This window comes from Anolis carolinensis, chromosome 1 (genome assembly GCF_035594765.1).
Source record: "Anolis carolinensis isolate JA03-04 chromosome 1, rAnoCar3.1.pri, whole genome shotgun sequence".
NCBI lineage: Eukaryota > Metazoa > Chordata > Lepidosauria > Squamata > Dactyloidae > Anolis > Anolis carolinensis.
The window spans coordinates 113,617,033-113,635,163 of record NC_085841.1 but is presented as its reverse complement, the minus strand read 5'-3'; the positions used below and the strand labels follow the sequence as shown (position 1 = coordinate 113,635,163).

Genomic DNA, 18,131 nt, shown 5'->3' with positions numbered 1-18,131 from the left:
TTTTAGAATGAAAGCATGGCCTGGCTGGCATTCGGGACTGGTGTTTAGAGCCCAGAGACATGTGCATTACCAAATAAGTCTATTTCAGCAGGGACAACTTCTCAGAGCACTGGTTTCATTTTTCTGGAGAATGCAAAGAAGGGACAGCTAATATTTCCTAATCCTTTGGGCAAGCCACCTTCTTCTTATCAAGGATTGGTGAAGTCAAAGAGTATCTATAGAGATTGGAAGTTATTTTCTTCAGAAAATAATGTATTGTTAACAAAGAAAAGACAGAGAGCACTATGTATGTATATATCTCTGTGTGTAAACATTATCAGTCATTGATTGTATCTAAGGGTAGAGTTTCAATCGGTTATTTTTTTTGGATTTACAAAAGGGGCAGGTCTGCGGGCAGGGGTGAGACTATTATGTGATGAATACTTAAAGACCAAAACTGGGACCCCAAAAAGGAGGGTGCAACTATTATGCAATGGCAACTATTATGCAATGAAATACAATTATGTTCTACAGAGCTGACAATCCATATAACTTTTGTTGTAGCTAGTGTGTTTACATGTGGATCTGCACAAATGACTTCAGTTCCACCTAACCGGTGCCTGTCATCAGTAATGGACTGGATGAGGGCGAACAAGTTGAAATTAAATCCAGACAAGATGGAGGTATTCCTGATCCGGCGGAAGGCACATCAGGGAGTGGGATTACAGCTTGTGTTGGACGGGCTCATACTCCCCTTGAAGAGGCAGGTTCTCAGCTTGGGGGTGTTCCTGGACTCATAATTGACCCTGGAACATGTGCGCCAGCTGTGCCCATATCTGGAGATGCCAGATCTGGCCATGGTTGTCCATGCTTTAGTCATATCACGCCTGGACTACTGCAACGCTCCCCACGTGGGGCTGCCTTGAAGATTGTTTGGAAGTTACAACTGGTTCAAAGATCGGCAGCCAGATTACTAACTGGAGCGCTGTACAGAGAGCATACAATCCATATTACAGCAGCCTCACTGACTCCTGGTCTGCTTTCGGTCTAAATACAAAGTGCTGGTTATTACCTATAAAGCCGTAAAAGGCTCAGGCCCATGTTATTTGACAAACCGTATCACCATCTACAAACCTGCTCAGACACTGTGATCATCAGAGGGGCCCTCCTCTAGGTCCCACTCCCGTCTAAAGCACAGCTGGTGAGAGGGGGGGGGATTCCGTGGTTGACCCTTCCCTCTGGAACTCTCTCTATAAAGAAATTAGAAAAGCCCCTTTAAGAAACAACTAAAAACCTACTTTTGCACGCTAGCGTATGGAAAGAAAGATGAGTAGTTTACCTTTTGATTTCACCTTGTCTGACAATAACGACCACCGTCACCCCTAATTTATTGAGGAATTATATTTTATACAGATTTTAACTATTCAATGTGTTAGTTATGATGCCTTATTGATATATTTAATTTAGCCTACATGTTTAGTTATTTACTTTAACTGTCTGTTTTAATGGTTTATTGTGTTTAATTTGAGTATTTTTAACTGTTTGTTTAATGTTTTATTTTGTTATTCATATGGCATTGAATGTTTGCCATTTTTGCCTTTGGAAGCTGCCCTGAGTCCCCTTGGGGAGAGAAGGAGGGTTAAAAATAAAGTTTATTATTATTTTTATTATTATTATTTGGAGTCCCCGATGGCACAGAGGGTTAAACTGCTGAGCTGCTGAACTTGCTGACCAAAAGGTCGGCAGTTTGAATTCAGGGAGCGGAATGGGCTCCCATTATTAGCCCCAGCTTCTGTCAACCTAGCAGTTCTAAAACATGCAAATGTAAGTAAATCAATAGGTACCACTCCGGTGGGAAGGCCACGGAGTTCTGTGCAGTCATGCCGGCCACATGACCTTGCAGGTGTCTACGAAAAATGCTGGCGCTTTGGCTTAGAAATGGAGATGAACATCAACCCCAGAGTCGGACATGACTAGACTTAATGTCAGGGGAAAACCTTTATCTTTATCTATTATTATTATTATTATTATTAATTATTATTATTATTTTATTGTATGACACAGCAAACAAGATAGATATGCTGGATTTCGTTTCACAAAATCACAAGTCGAATACTTCCCAAGTGTCTAGGATTATGTGATGTATTTTTGGATGATGCATGCAGATCCCAGTAGGCTGGCCGTTTGCAGTTGACTGATCGTAATTTTGTCAATGTCTATTGTTTCCAAATGCCGGCTGAGATCTTTTGGCACGGCACCCAGTGTGCCCATCACCACCGGGACCACCTGCACTGGTTTCTGCCAGAGTCTCTGAAGTTCAATTATTAATAACAATTATTATTATTATTATTATTATTATTATTATTATTATTATTATTATTACAGTAGAGTCTCACTTATCCAAGCCTCGCTTATCCAAGCTTCTGGATAATCCAAGCCATTTTTGTAGTCAATGTTTTCAATATATCCTGATATTTTGGTGCTAAATTCGTAAATACAGTAATTACAACATAACATTACTGCATATTAAACTACTTTTTCTGTCAAATTTGTTGTATAACATGATGTTTTGATGCTTAATTTGTAAAATCATAACCTAATTTGATGTTTAATAGACGTTTCCTTAATCTCTCCTTATTATCCAAGATATTCGCTTATCCAAGCTTCTGGCGGCCCGTTTAGCTTGGATAAGTGAGACTCTACTGTATTTTGTTCTTGTGTCTTCTAAATTGCTATGCAGTTGACACTGCTTTTCAACACCCTGAGAAATGGACAAAGGACAGAAATATTAATGCACTGAGAGTTCATTACTTGCTTGAGGTTCCAAGAAGATATCCTGTCCCTATTCCGATGAGTTTGGGATCTCTTAACTTAACTATGTACATTGCATTTGGATGTTGAGCTGAATACACCTAAGTACGTTAAAAAGTTTATAAATGAAACGAAATTTTGCATTCCTTCCTTAATATGTACTTGCTTTCCTATTCTTTTTTTCAAAATGTTCAGAATTTAAATGTAATTTTAACACTCAAAAATAAATAACCACGTTCTTTCAAAACCAAAAAATATGAGGAAAATATTAAGATACCAAGTGATTTTATTTCTCAGCCACTTCAATAAACAGACTTTAAAAGAAAGAAATAATAATTATCTATCTCCAAATGCAATGCAAGAAACTGCTCAAAGAGCAAAGTACATCAGTATTCATCCAGCAGCATATTGCTGAATTAAACACTTTGCAAGAGGGGACCATCTTCTAAGAAATGCTATGTTAACTATACAATATGCCTTAAGCGAGCAAAATCAGGAACGCATTTATAAAGAACAAGGCTGCCTCAGAAAATACAGTTTCCCCCCTATGGAAATGCCTCCTACTGGGGTACAGAAACACACTGCATTCAACAAAACACTAATCACAATTGATATGCTAGATGGGAGAAAACCCAGTTTGCTTGTTACAACATATTTTAGATTGTTTGAGGTGATAGAAAATCAGATCTCCCAGCTAGAACAGTGTACACAAGGAGGTATAGGGGATCCAGTGCAACAACTGAAAATCTGCTAGGTGAAAATATACTGGGGAAAAATGTTTGCAAAATTTAAGGGCAAGTAAGGTTTCCAGGAAGGATGGAGAGGTGTGATCCATTTGAATATAATTGTGAGAAAAGGGATAGAAGGAAAATAGATAGATCAATGGGATCTTCTCTGTTCCTTCCTTTGTTTTCAGATAGTAAGTCATCTTGAACTCTTGTTAGACCATCCATCTGAATCACTCCTGACAGAACACACACATTGCTGAATGTCTATTAGTTTGGAAGCAAAATGAGGCAAGTCATAAATAAGGTAGCTGTTGGTATCTTATTGCAAGATTCTCCATGAGCAAAAGTAGCATTTATATTTATGAATACCCTCCACTTTGGCTGAAAGCCAGTTAATAGGTTTTATCAATAAGCTGGAATTAATGGTCAAAATTAATATAAGAAGCATCATCAAAATGTATCTGTAGACCTTTTGAACAGGTAATGTTGATACAATAGTGCTTTGAGCAAGAAATCCTAAACAGAGAAGACAAAAATTACCCTTTTTATCTTTTATTTTCTTATAACATTATTTGCTATTTCTTATCCACTATTTATTACTATTCACACATATAAAATACAGTTTCTGATACAGTTTGCATACTCTTTTTTGTGGTTGAAAAAATTACTGTTTGTGAAGTGGTAATGCATTTGGTGCCAATTTTATACAAAATGCATGGGGAGCAGAGAAGATCACTATGCCATCCACCTGCTGCTCATATAAAAAACAATTTGATATGACCCATTAATATGCAGTTTCCATTTTCTGGTAATCATCGATCAAGCAACAGTATAAACCCTACAGAGAAATAAGTTTTAATTAGCTGGTACCATCCACAGAAATGTAGAAACTAGAGATGCAGAGTTTGCCACCTGCTTTCTTTCTAATTTATTTTTGGTGAAAAAACAACCATGCACACATGTGCGTGCACACCTCTTTCTCTAATTAAAATGTAACAGTGGGCCTTGATTACCTTACTCCTAAGTCATCTTTCTTCCACAGACCCAAGCAGTGCACATGAGAGTCCCTGTTTCATCTCAACAACACAATTAATTATTCACATTTATATGAGTATTAGGTTCTTCTGTCAGGTCCCAACAACAGTTGGGAAAGGAACAGAACTTTGGTTTTCCATGCAACATGGCAAATATTTATTTATGTATTTATTAAAACGTGTTTATCCTGTCCTAAGTCAGTATGGAATACAAGCAAAATCAATTTGAACTATTTGAAACCATGCACATTTTCAAAGAATTTGAGTGATTTTGAACACACCAAAACATAAATAATATTTAACAAATTAAAACAGCTTAAAAGGTTAACATAGTTGAAAACCACGTATGTACATATTTGGGGAGGGGGGAGTAATTTAGCCACAGAGGCCTTGGTACAAGGAAAAAATGAACCAAAAGCCTACAATCCAAAGACCTGCAAGTAGAAATTTATTTATAAAATAAGAGTTCATTGAGGCTCAGAAGAATATTCCTGATAGCCAAGGAACCTGTGGAACAAAAAGAGGGCTGCAGGAGGACAGGAGAAGAACTATTAACAATCAAGTTATCCATCTTGTACAGCCAGAAGTGACCATTGCTGGTGGCAAACAGTATTTAAATCCAAAGCTGCATTTGCACTGTAGCATTACTACAGCCTGACACCACTTTAACTGCCATGGCTCAATGCTATAGAATCATGGGTTGTAGCTTTACAAGGTCTTTAGCCTTCTTTGCTAAAGTGTGCTGGTGTCTCACGAAACTACAACTCCCAAATTTCCACAGCATTTAAATATGGCAGTTAAAGTGGTGTCAAACTGCATTGTAGATACACTCTCTAGTAATTTTGAATCCTAAATCATATTCCCCAAGCCCTGATGCAACTATAATATGCTGTTTTGGGACAAAATATTTCTTGACATATTTTACTGATACTTCAGCTAACTAAAAAAAGGGACCTGTGTAAAGCCAAAAGCAAAGTCATAGCCAAAGCAGACAACAGTGAAAGAACAAGTACAATTCAAACCCACTGTAGCACAAAACGCATGCCAACAAACAGCAGCAGTTGTTACAGTGGATGCCAAAGGATGTGGGTGTTGCATCCCTCCCACAGATTTTCCCCCTGCCACCCCACCCACATCTGGCCACCTGTCACTGTCTCGGAGGAAGCCTGCACTCACCTACGTAATTTCCAGCTGCTCAGAAACAACCACAAAGTACAAAAAAGTTACAAGCACCTACATAAAAGAGCTGCAAAAAAGAGGCATGACAATGTTATATTTTCAAATTATTTTTTCTGCTATTACTTAACAGTACTATTTTAAGCTATTTTAGCTATTTTAGCTGAAGAGCCAGCATGTTGTAATGGTTTAGGTTAGTGGTGTCCAAACTCTGGCTCTCCAATTGTTTTGCACGTCAACTCCCAGAAGCCCTTGGCAGTTTTCCCTGTGGCCAGGAATTCTGGGAGCTAAAGTCCAAAATACTTGGAGGATCAAAATTTGGGAAACAACATTTTAGGTACTGGACTAGGATCTCAGAAACTAGGGCTGAAATTCCCAATCAGGCATGGAAACCTACTGGGTGTCATTGGAAAATCACATGCTCTCAACCTCAGAGAAAATAAGTAACAAATTCCCCTCGGAACAAATCTTGCCATAAAAATCCCATGATACTTTTGTCTTAATACTGGGAATAACTTGAATGCACACAGCAACCATAAAAATTGAATAGTGGGAAATTACTTAATGGAAGACAGACCAGACCCTTCCACCCTGTGGGTGATACTGTATGCTGTCATTGTGGAAAAAATTAAACAAAACAGAAGTACAAAAGCAAAATAGAGAAGTGTTTGGCTCTACTTACAAGTACTGTATTTTTTACTGTTCAAATAGAAAAAAAAAACCAGAGTAATAATGGTTGGTGTAAAGTGATTCCCAATGTATAGGCAGTTCCCAAGTTATGAACAAGATAGGTTCTGTAGGTTTGATCTTAAAATGTATTTGTATATAAGTTGGAACAGGTACAGATTCAAGTGTAACTCCAGAGATATTTACACACACACACACACACACACACACACAAGTTTTGGATAGTATAGGGAAAGGTTAACATCATTATGGTGTTTGTTTTACTGCCTGTGCCCCTGTTCAGAAGATTTCACCTCACTTTCTGTTGCTGTGAAAATTGGATTTTGAAAAATGTGGCCCGGTGGGGAAGTGAGTTAAAGCGCTGAGCTGCTGAACTTGCAGACCGAAAGGTCCCAGGTTCAAATCCTGGGAGCAGCTTGAGCACCCGCTGTTAGCTCCAGCTCCTGCCAACCTAGCAGTTCGAAAACATGCCAATGTGAGTAGATCAATAGGTACCGCTCCAGCGGGAAGGTAACGGCGCTCCATGCAGTCATGCCAGCCACATGACCTTGGAGGAGTCTACGGACAACGCCGGCTCTTCGGCTTAGAAATGGAGATGAGCACCAACCCCCAGAGTCAGACATGACTGGACTTAACGTCAGGGGAAACCTTTACCTTTACCTATGGAAATAAAGGACTGGACATAAAGCTTCAGTGGAGACACCTTTTCCCCATGATAACTCTTTCAGAAGTGAATATCCCTTCCGAGCTGTAGATTTCTCTCACTTGCTGTTGTCTTGCCCTTGTTCTTAAATATGAGTCATTTGCAAGCTGGATGTTTGTAACTCAAGGACTGCCTGTATTTGTATTCAAATCAAATTCAAACACAACTACAAATTCAAGTAACTGTATTTAAACCAATGCCATCTTTAGATATCTGAAGTTTGTTCTCAATTGCTCCAGAGCTTAAAATTGCAAATATTTGGACAGATTTCCTGACTGTAAGAGTGACCTGAAAGTGGAAAGTACTGCCATGGAAGGTGGTGGATTCCATTTCTTTGAAGGTTTTTAAGCTCAGGTTAGATGGTCATCTCTCAGGAGGGCTCTGACTATAATTTTTTTGCTGTAGGGGCTGGACCAGATGGTCGTTGTGGTCACTTTCAACTCTTATGCTTCTAGTGACTGACCACAAGAGTATTCAGCTGGGCTTCTAATGTAAGCTTTTTTTGTTTTTCAGGAACTCTTCTTCTGCCTCCCTGTTAGAATTATTCTTAATAGTGTGCCCACTTACTATTATTATGGAAAGAAATAACAATGTTTGTGAGGTTATTTTCATAAGGAAAATGGTGTGAGAAAGTAAATATTTACTTGAAAGGAGTTGAAAGGAGTTACAATGGTTATTTGTAAAAAATAGAGGCAATGCATTTAAACTATAGTGTTTCCCAGACACAGCCAAGAATGCTACAACTCTTCTCTATCCCTCTTTCACAGACTGAATTATTAATTTTATATCCACTAAAGATAAACTATAGACCAACGACATTGCCATTATAGCATAGTAGCTGATGTCTAAAAGATGTAGAGCCCCTTGGTATTATTTCAAAAGAAGAAGAAATTACTTGCAGGGTTTTCAAGTCATGTAGAAGGACAGGTTGCTTACCTGTAACCATGTTTCTTCGAGTGTACTCTGTGAATTCACACTAATGGAGAGGCTGCGCCTGCGCAGGTTCCAACGGAAACTCTTCCCAAGCTGAAGTTTGAATTTTGGCGGTAGCCACGCCCCTCCGTCCCCGGAGGGCATATAAGGCAGCCCTCGGCGGTTGCTCCCCAGTTCCTACGCCGCTAAGGCAACGAGGAAGGAAGAGGGTTTGCCAGAGGGGAAGGAAGGGCGGGCTTGTGTGAATTCACAGAGTACACTCGAAGAAACATAGTTACAGGTAAGCAACCTGTCCTTTTTCTTCGTGTACTCTGTGAATGCACACTAATGGAGACTAGCAAGCTTAGGTCTCGGAGGCGGGCTAAGCAAACCCTGACAACGAGATAATGTCCAAACATATGTTTATTAAGCATCAGAAAACATGGTCCGAAGGACCCATTGAAGTATTGCATGAACACACGCATAATACCGAGAACAGTCCGGTAAGGCATGATATAAACAATCTAAGAAAACATGTGTAAGCCAGGCAAATCATTCCTCAAAGGAGGAAGGCAGAATCAAATAAGGCACAATATTTCAGAGAGAACAGTGCAAACATGTACTGAACAGGGAAACGACAAAAAGAGTCGCATGAAAACATCCTTAGAGAAGGAACATATGAAGAAGCCCTTCAGGACAAACAGGATGACAAAACTGCTCTAGCAAAGGCTGAGTCCTTTAAGGTTTTCTGGTCTACCCTGTAGTGAGACACGAACGTAAGGGGGTTGGACCAGATAGCTGCCCTGCAAATAGAGTCCAGGGGAATGCCCCTTAGGAAGGCAGTCGACGTGGAGAGGCCCCTCGTCGAACGCGGGCGAAGCGCAGGGGGAGGCGGTCGTTTGGCTAGTTCGTAGGCCAGTTCAATGGCTTGAGCAATCCAATGAGACAGTCTTTGAGAAGAAATAGGATTGCCCAGTTTATCAGGGGCATGGGCCACAAAAAGTTTTGGGGTCTTTCGAATGTCTTTAGTACGGTCCCGATAGAAAAGGAGTGCCCTACGCACATCAAGAAGGTGCAGTCTCCACTCAAGAGGAGACGAGGGGTCTGGAAAGAAGGCAGGAAGGACAATGTCCTGGTTAAGGTGAAAAGCTGAGACCACCTTGGGAAGGAAGGTGATGTCCGGACGGAGAACGGCGCGGTCATGATGAAAACGGAGGTAGGGCTCATCAACCCGAAGGGCCGCCAGCTCTGAGGGTCTGCGCGCCGAAGTTATGGCCACCAGGAAGGCAACTTTCCAAGAAAGGAGACGTAGGTCGGTCGAAGCCAAAGGTTCGAAAGGGGGGGCAGTGAGCTGGGAAAGCACGAGCTCGAGGTTCCACCCCGGAGTCGGAGGCTGAGACGGTGGGCAGATGTTATTGTATCCCTTTAAGAAGGTTTTGACGAGGTGATCCGAGAACAACGAGGGTTTACCATGTTGTTGAAAACACCAGGATAGGGCGGCCAAGTAGGATTTCATAGAAGCGAGAGAGAGTTTTTGGTCTGCCAGAGACATAAGGAAGTCCAGCACTATCGGTACCGAGGTTGGAAAGGCAGTAATCCCTCGGGAGCGAAGAAAGGAGCGGAAGCGAGAAACCTTATAAGAGTAGGATTTGGTTGTAGCTGGTTTGTGAGCTGCGCGGAGGACCTCCTGCAGGTTGTGCGGGAGGGAGGTCAGGTGAGAATTCTCCAAGCAGTGAGATGTAGAGAGGGGAGATCCGGGTGTAGGATCTGGCCGTTCTCTCTGGTCAATAGGTGTGGTAGAAGAGGCAGGGTGAAGGAGGTCGCTCTGGAGAGACGAAGGAGGGCCGGGAACCAAGGTTGGCGAGGCCAGGCCGGAGCTATCAGGATCGCCGACGTCGGTATCGACCGGAGTTTCTGTAGGACCTTCGGTATGAGGGGAAAAGGCGGAAAGAGGTAGATCGGTTCCGCAGACCAGTCGAGAAGGAAGGCGTCTCCCAGGCATCCTGGAAAGGAGGACGGGGGAAGTCTCGCCCCGTACCGAGGCAACTGTGCGTTTTGGGGAGAAGCAAAGAGGTCCAGAGTGGGAAAACCCCATTTGTGAAAGAGAGAAAGAAGAGTCTCGGGATCGAGCATCCACTCGTGGGAGGAGGTCGTCATCCTGCTGAGGGCGTCTGCTAGATTGTTCTGGATCCCGGGAAGGTGAATCGCCGTGACTTGGATGTTGCGGCCTATGCACCAGTGCCACAGCTGAGAGGAGAGAAGCATTAGCTTCCTCGAACCCGTGCCGCCCTGTTTGTTGATGTAAAAGACTGCCACTGTGTTGTCTGATTGGATGAGGATGGATTTTTGGGAGATCAGGCGGGAGAAGGCTTTCAGAGCCTTGAAGATGGCTAGGAGTTCTAGAAAGTTTATGTGATTGGCCTTCTCGGAAGGAGACCAGAGGCCTTGAACGGTGAGACCGCTCATGTGGGCTCCCCAGCCGAAATTGGATGAGTCTGTGGTTATGGTGGTCGAGGGAGGGATCGGGTGGAACGGAAGACCCTTGCAGACATTGGAGAGGGACTTCCACCAGAGAAGCGACCGACGAACGTGGGGCGGAACGGAGAGAAACCTCGAGTTGAGGTGGCGAAAAGGCTTGAAAACGTCTATAAACCATCTCTGCAGAGTCCGGAAATGGAGTCTGGCAAACGGGGTCGTGAGAACTGTGGAGGCCATGTGGCCGAGCAGCACCTGGATGGATCGAGCCCGAACCCTCCGGTGGGTCTCGCAAGAGACGATCTGTTGACGGAGGGCTAGGAACCTGTCGAGCGGGAGAGAGACAGTTCGAGAGATTGAGTCGAACAGGGCGCCGATGAAGCGGATTTTGTTCGACGGAGTGAGGTGAGATTTGTCGGGGTTTAGCTGGAGACCGAGAGATTTCAGAAGAGAGAGGGTGTAGTCGACGTGACGTCGGAGGAGGGCAGGGTCGGATTCGACCAGAAGCCAGTCGTCTAGATAAGGGAAGACTGTGATCCCCTGGAGCCGGAGGTGGGCGGCCACGACAGCGACGACTTTGGTAAAAACCCTTGGGGCCGTAACGAGGCCAAAGGGTAAAACGGTGAACTGGTAGGTTTGGTCGAGAACCTTGAAAGAGAGGAAGCGCCTGTGGTTTTCTCGGATCGCCACGTGGAAATAAGCGTCTCGAAGGTCTATAGACACAAAGTAGTCTCCGCGCTGAAGCATCGGGAGGATGGAGGCGATGGACACCATCCTGAACTTGGTTGGGCGTATGAAGGCATTGAGCATACGTAAGTCTAGAATGGGGCGGAGGCCCCCACCCCTCTTCGGAACCGTGAAGTATCTGGAGAAGAAGCTTTGAGGGTCCTGTACCGATGGAGAAGGCCGAATAGCCCCTTTGGCGAGAAGGGCGTCGACCTCTATGAGAATTTCTTGAGAAGGATTGGAGAGAAGGACCTGACCGGTGGGCGGGAGTTCCTCGAACTCTAAGGCATAGCCTTCTTGGACAATTTTGAGAACCCAGGCATCTGAAGTAATAGATTTCCACCGGTGAAAGAAGGGAGCCAGGCGGTCTAGAAAGAGACCATGAGGTTGATTCGGTGGAGGAGAGGGGTGTGGAGGAATGAGAGCTGCATCGGTACCGTAGAAAGAGTCTTTGGAAAGAGAGATGGCGTCAGGAACGCCGGTGAGGTTGACCAGCGGTGGGGGTGGCCCGGCCGCGCTGTCTTTGTGGTTGAGCAGCCCGACGGGGCTGTTGGCGGTTCTGGTTGTTCGATACCGAGGGACGCCTGAAGGATTGATGGCGATAAGAGGGAGGCGGGAAGCGACGAAAGCGTTGAGGAAACCACTTGGTGCGGTGAGCTTGGGGTTGATCGCCGCACTTAGTGGCCAGAACTTTAAAGTCATGGTTGGTCTTGAGCTTGTCGTCGGTGCCAGAATTAAAGAGGCCCATGGCGTCGAAGGGGAGGTCCTCGATGACCTGCCTCGAGGAGGAAGACAAACCGGACGACCTCAGCCAGGCGTGGCGACGAATGGCAATGGCGTGGGCGATCATCTTGCCGGCCGTGTCGCCGGTATGCTTAGCCATCTGGATTTGGTGATGAGCTAGCGAGTCGGCCTCTTGCTGGAGGGTGGACATAACCGACCGGTCTTCGTCGGACAACTTCGAGAAGAAGGGCTGAGCTTTCTCCCAAAGGATCTGCTGGTAGGCCCCCATACATGCCCCATAGTTCGCCATTCTACAAAGTAGAAGGGCCCCGGAGTAGAGCTTTCGGCCGACCGCGTCAAATCTCTTGCCCTCTCTATCTGCAGGGGTAGTGGATTCACGACCGGAAGTTTGAGAAGCTTTAACAACCATGGAATTTGGGTCGGGATGGTGTTTAAGCCACTCTAAGGTGTCGTCATCTGTACGATACCAGGATTCAATTCTCTTCGAGGTAGGAGGAATTGAGGAAGGAGTCTTCCACGAAGATTGGATGACATCCAGGAGGTAAGGCAGAAACGGCAACAGCGTGGCCGGAGGGGCCTGGGCTTGGACCCGTTTGAAAACCGGGTCAGACACTGCCTTAGAGGTTTGTTTGATTTCTAGACCCAAGGCATCGGCCATTCTAACCATCTGTTCGGAGAAGGCCCGAATGTTGTCGGTAGGCGAAGGAGGGTCGACCTCATAGGCATCATGAGGAGGAGAGAGATCAAGGCCTAGAGATACCACTGAGGCCGAGAGAGCGGAGTCAGGGCGATCGACATCGATCTCATCGTCCTCAGCCCCTTGAGGGGACTGAGGGGGAGATGACAACACAGTCTCTGGTGGTGGCAGAGCCACAAGAGCAGGAGCCATCTGTGGTCGAGGTTCCTTAGAAGCCGAGGCCTGGGCCGCTCGAGCCAGGCGGGCGGTTTGTCTACCCCGTTCCGGTGTCGAAGTCGGGGGAAAAAGCTGTTGTCGAGACGGGCGATGTGAGGCAGCAGGTCGAGGAGATGGCACCCTGACCACTGTCTGGTTAGAGTGGTGGGGTGAGTCCTGCAGCTCGCCATCAGAAAGTTGCTGAGGAGAAGGTTGACGAGGCCGCTGAGCGGGAGGGATTGGAGAGGATTTTCTGGACGAAGTCGCCGAAGAGGGGACGTCCATCTTGGAGGAGGCAGAGGAAGAGGAACGCTGGGTAGCCCTCTTCTTTGCGAGTGGTTGTTTTGACGAAACCCTCATGGATTTTCCCGGTGTAGGCGGGACCATAGCTGAGTCGGATTGCGTCCGACGAGCCTCCTCATGCGCCCTCTTAAAGGCGATCTTCATCGCAGAGGTCGATGGAGGGGCCCCGAGATGGGAACGGGCCGAGGAAACGGAGGCCACCGAGCTCGATGTCGAGGAAGGGCCGACTCGACCGGAACGTGTCGACATCGTGGCCGTGGTGAGTGTGCACGGCGGTTTGGCGGCTTTAGCCGATCTGGAGGCTCTGGACGCCCTGGACGAGACCGAGGGAGCTTTAGCCGTTGGAGCCGACATCTTTCTCGGGTCGACCGACGGCTTCGTGCCCGAAGTCGACGGAACGGGTTCAGGAGCAAGCGATTTTTCGTAGAGCGCTGCTCTAAGCCTCGCGGCTCTATTCTTCCTAGCCTGAGCCGTCAGGGCCAGGCAGAAACGGCAGGTACCGACGACATGTGCCTCCCCGAGGCAGTAGAGGCACTTGGCGTGGCCGTCGGAATCGGGGATTTTTGCGGCACACTGAGTGCAGCGCTTGAAGCGAGTCGTAGACATGGGAGTCCGAAGTGAACCTTGCGGCGGAAAAAAAGGAACTGGGGAGCAACCGCCGAGGGCTGCCTTATATGCCCTCCGGGGACGGAGGGGCGTGGCTACCGCCAAAATTCAAACTTCAGCTTGGGAAGAGTTTCCGTTGGAACCTGCGCAGGCGCAGCCTCTCCATTAGTGTGCATTCACAGAGTACACGAAGAAAAACATTATAGATTGTTTCAACAAAGCTGAATAATCTATGGAGACTGCTCGCAGTGTTTATCCTTTTAAGAGTATATCTACAAAAAGTTTGGCCTTTCAAAAGTCCCACGATGCTTCCTCCTACCCACAAGTTTATATGATCTTAATAGCGAAGAGAGACAGGAAGATGGACAGGTAGAAAAAAAAGGAAAGCAAAAATTTAAGTGCCATTTTTAACTGCTATGTTTCACTTCAGTGGTTATTTAAAGTGGTGGTTTATTTAACTGAATAGAACAACACCTGTGGAGTGAATCACTGACAACGCTGTTAACTTTGTGAACTGCAACCAAAAACTATTTTCGTTTGAATGCTTACACACTACAGACTCGACCACAGTGCAAATTTTTATTTATTAAAAAAGGGGGGAGACAAGGACTTCTGCGTTTCTGTATAAAGCCTCCCAAAATGTCAGAATTCATATCCAACTGAGATGAAATATTACTCTAGTAACACTGATTTTTACTGCCAACGCTGATGCTGAGATCCTGAAAGCTTGTAAGTTTAAAGGAATCACTACATCTCCTCTCTCCCTCTTCCGAACACACAGTTGCTGATTTATTTTAGAACATTTCTATTCTGCCGACCATTCATGATGACACCAAATAGTCTACAAATATAATGTAAATATCCAACATAATGAAAACCCAAAAGCCGTATAAGGTAAAAACCAATGTGACATGCATTAACTCAAATTAATTAGCGGTGTATGTGTGTGAGATAAGTTAATGTTCTTGTGGATATGTTCTTGGCTGGACCATGGTTATCTGAAATCGTAGATATGACCAAACACGATTACAAATTACTGATTTCTGGTCCCATCATACCATAGGTTCTCAGTGGACCTAGAAATTCCAAGAAACAAATACCCTGTAGGAATTTGCTAGGTCCCTTCAGGGTTATTCTATAGTAAATTCTGGGTGAAGCATATCATAAACAATTCCTAGAAAGACATTTCCCCCCAAACATAAATAACTCAAACTGAGGATATGCATTCTGCAGTTACAGGGTCTTACTGTATACCAGGGGTCCCCAAACTAAGGCCCGGGGGCCGGATGCGGCCCTCCAAGGTCATTTACCTGGCCCCTGCCCTCAGTTTTATAATATATTTTTATATCAGTTTTAATAATATAATATATTGTATATACATATAATATTGATAATAATCTTATGTTATACAATATAATACTAATAGCATATAATAATATTAATTATATGTTATATATTACATATTATATAATAGTATAGTGGTATAGTTCAATATAGTAATATATAATGCTAATATTGTGTTATGCTAATAATATAATATATTGTATGTACATACAGCTGCTCTGAGTCCCCTTCGGGGTGAGAAGGGTGGGATATAAATGTAGTAAATAAATGCAGTAAATAAATAATTTTAAACTTAGGCTCGGCCAAGGTCTGACATGACTTGAAGGCATGACTTGAACAACAACAACAATCCTAATTAACTTGACTATCTCATTGGCCAGTAGCAGGCCCACACTTTCCATTGAAATCCTAATAGGTTTATGTTGGTTAGGGTTATTCATTTTTAAATATTTTTTATTTATTTATTTAATATTTATTTATTTAATATTTAAATAAATATAAAATTATTTTTAAATAATTTTAAAATAGGTTATTCATTTTTAAATATGGTATTGTTCTTTCATTGTTGTTGTTGTTGTTGCACTACAAATAAGACATGTGCAGTATGCATAGGAATTTGTTTGTATTTTTTTTTCAAATGATACTTCGGCCCCTCCACAGTCTGAAGGATTGTGGACCGGCCCTCTGCTTAAAAAGTTTGGGGACCCCTGCTGTATACTAATAAAGAAAGTACAACTCCCAGGGACTTTTAGCACATTATTTTGAGTTAATTTAGAGTGAATTAATTTTGGGTCTCAAACTGGTGGAGGTTTTCACTTGTCTTCTTTCCACCAAAGTAATTTGTCCAGAGGTAATTTGAATTAGGATAATACCACACTCAAGTGATTATAAACTTGTACTACATCATCATTACCATATCCTACAGTGCTCAAATCAGAAATTAAGGCTTCCCTATGGAGTTCATGGGAAGACAGCAAATTCTCCCTTCTTCCGTGTCAATTTCTGGATGATAAAATCTCAAAACATTTCTAAATTATGATTCTGATCATTCTGATTCTGAGGACATATTAGCAATTTTTACTAGTCAGCAATTACAAGAAATGCACACCGCCATACTGCTTTCTCCCCATGGGATGTATGACGGAGTCAAAATAAGCATGCTAATCACTAGAAGACAGAGACTTAATGTGATGAATTAATTACAGTGCTGTGATGTTAAACTGGCAACAGTGACAACAGAAGGAACATATATTAGCGATCAACTATAGAACACTATACATCTGAAAATATGGATTTTAAAAGCCTCGAGCCTTTATGCGCAGAAATAGAAAAAGATTGTTCCTTTGGCTTGTTTTGAGTCCCACCTATAGGCAATCAGATGGGACATCAAGCAAAATGTGAAATCAACACTCACATTTCTCCTTCATTGAAATAAGTTTGAAAAATGTATCACATTTGCACTCCTTGAACAAATTCAACAAACGGTACATAGGGTTCTCTGGCAGTCTCTTATTCAAAGTACACCTAGACTAAGATCTTTAATGCATACTGCCGTGGATTACATCCCCCCAGACTAAACTCTAAAACAATCTTCCTTAAACTGCCATGTTCCAAAGTTTCTGAATGAAGTCTTCATCTGTCTTAAACAGCATGGTCAAGAGTTAAATGATGTAATCAAAGGTACAGCCATGTTAGTCCATTTTAGTCCATTAAAATATAGCTCATGCACATCTGATGAAACAGATTGACTTCACAAAAGCTTGTGCTAGGAATTTCTTTTTCCCAGTCAGTGTCTAAGATTCTACTGGATTCCTATGACCTTTTGGCTGAATGAATGATGGTAGTAGATGCAGCCATCCGAAACCACACAGGGGGCTCTGTGTTGGAGAAAGCTGCTGCAAAAATGGCATACACAGTGACAAAGAAGCAAGTCCCAAGCTTCCCTGGATCTCCGTTTGTCAGGTTTTGGGGACAGTGAGAGGCATTGCAAACTTCCTTCCAGGTGGACAAGAGCTTCAACACTATGGAGGACTAAAGGATAAAAAGTTATTTGCTTTACTAATGCTGTTTGTTTCTTCGGTTTTGATTGGATTTTTTTAAACCGTTCCTCTCACATAGGCAAAACCAAAGAAATCCCTTATGGTTTAGGTAAAGCTCCAAGTGTGGCAAAAATTTAAAATTTAAAAAGTAAATGAAATTTGTAATTATCTTCTGAATAATTACAAATAATAAATAATAACAGAAATATGAAAATTTGATGCCAAACCAATGTATACATAATGTAATGGAATAACCAAATGACTTTCAATCTGTGAAATGTATTTAACTTTTTTTCTGAAAATTTCTGTTTTCTCAATGCTTCAGAATTTGTGGAAATTTTACATGTCCATTTGTTCCCTGTGCCCTACTGCAATGCCATTTACCATTGAGCATACAAGTCTTTCATTTCTTAAGCCAGCCAGGGAAAGGACAAAATTCAAATCTCTGTTCTTTACCTCTAGGCTGGAACAAGCCACATAGCAAAAGAGGATAGTATATTTGCTCCCTGATCAGGTCTTATTTTTTATTTCAATTATTTATACCCCGCCCTTCTCACCCGAGGGGACTCAGTAGGTCTTCTACCTACTATCTCAGCAACAGCTTTATTCTTGAAGCAAGCCATGTGATGACTTCCTTGTGCGTTGGGTTAAAAATGACACATCATATAGCATGAGAATATGTATTTTCTGAAGCATCCCTGGTATGGAGAACATCAAATTATACATGGGAGTCCAAAATAAACTGTGGGATAAATTATTTAAAATGTAAATTATTTAAAGAGTTAGTTCCAAGGGAACCCTAGCCAATTGGCAGGAGGAATTCTTCAAAACTGCTCATGAAGAAATAAACTTGCTCTCAGTTTTGCAACAAGAGTCACTAAGAGGAGAAATATTCTGGGGGCATATGTGATGCAAGCATGATACATTATATTATATTTAAGAGGCAATAATGCCACAGATCTTAGCACAAGA

General features: G+C 43.2%; 1 protein-coding gene across 4 annotated transcripts in view; it reads right to left on the bottom strand.

Annotated features, from left to right (window-relative positions):
* Nucleotides 1–18,131, bottom strand: part of bach2 (BTB domain and CNC homolog 2) — a 252,056-nt gene that overhangs the window by 205,066 nt on the left and 28,859 nt on the right. The window contains exon 2 of one of the 4 annotated variants that reach the window (XM_062980732.1): nucleotides 1,114–1,229. The exons of 2 other annotated variants lie outside the window; for them this stretch is intronic. The gene's annotated coding sequence lies outside the window, so the exon portion shown is untranslated. Of the gene's footprint in view, nucleotides 1–1,113; nucleotides 2,019–18,131 lie in introns of those variants that run through there. One more of the 4 variants, XM_062980724.1, reaches the window with a different exon arrangement.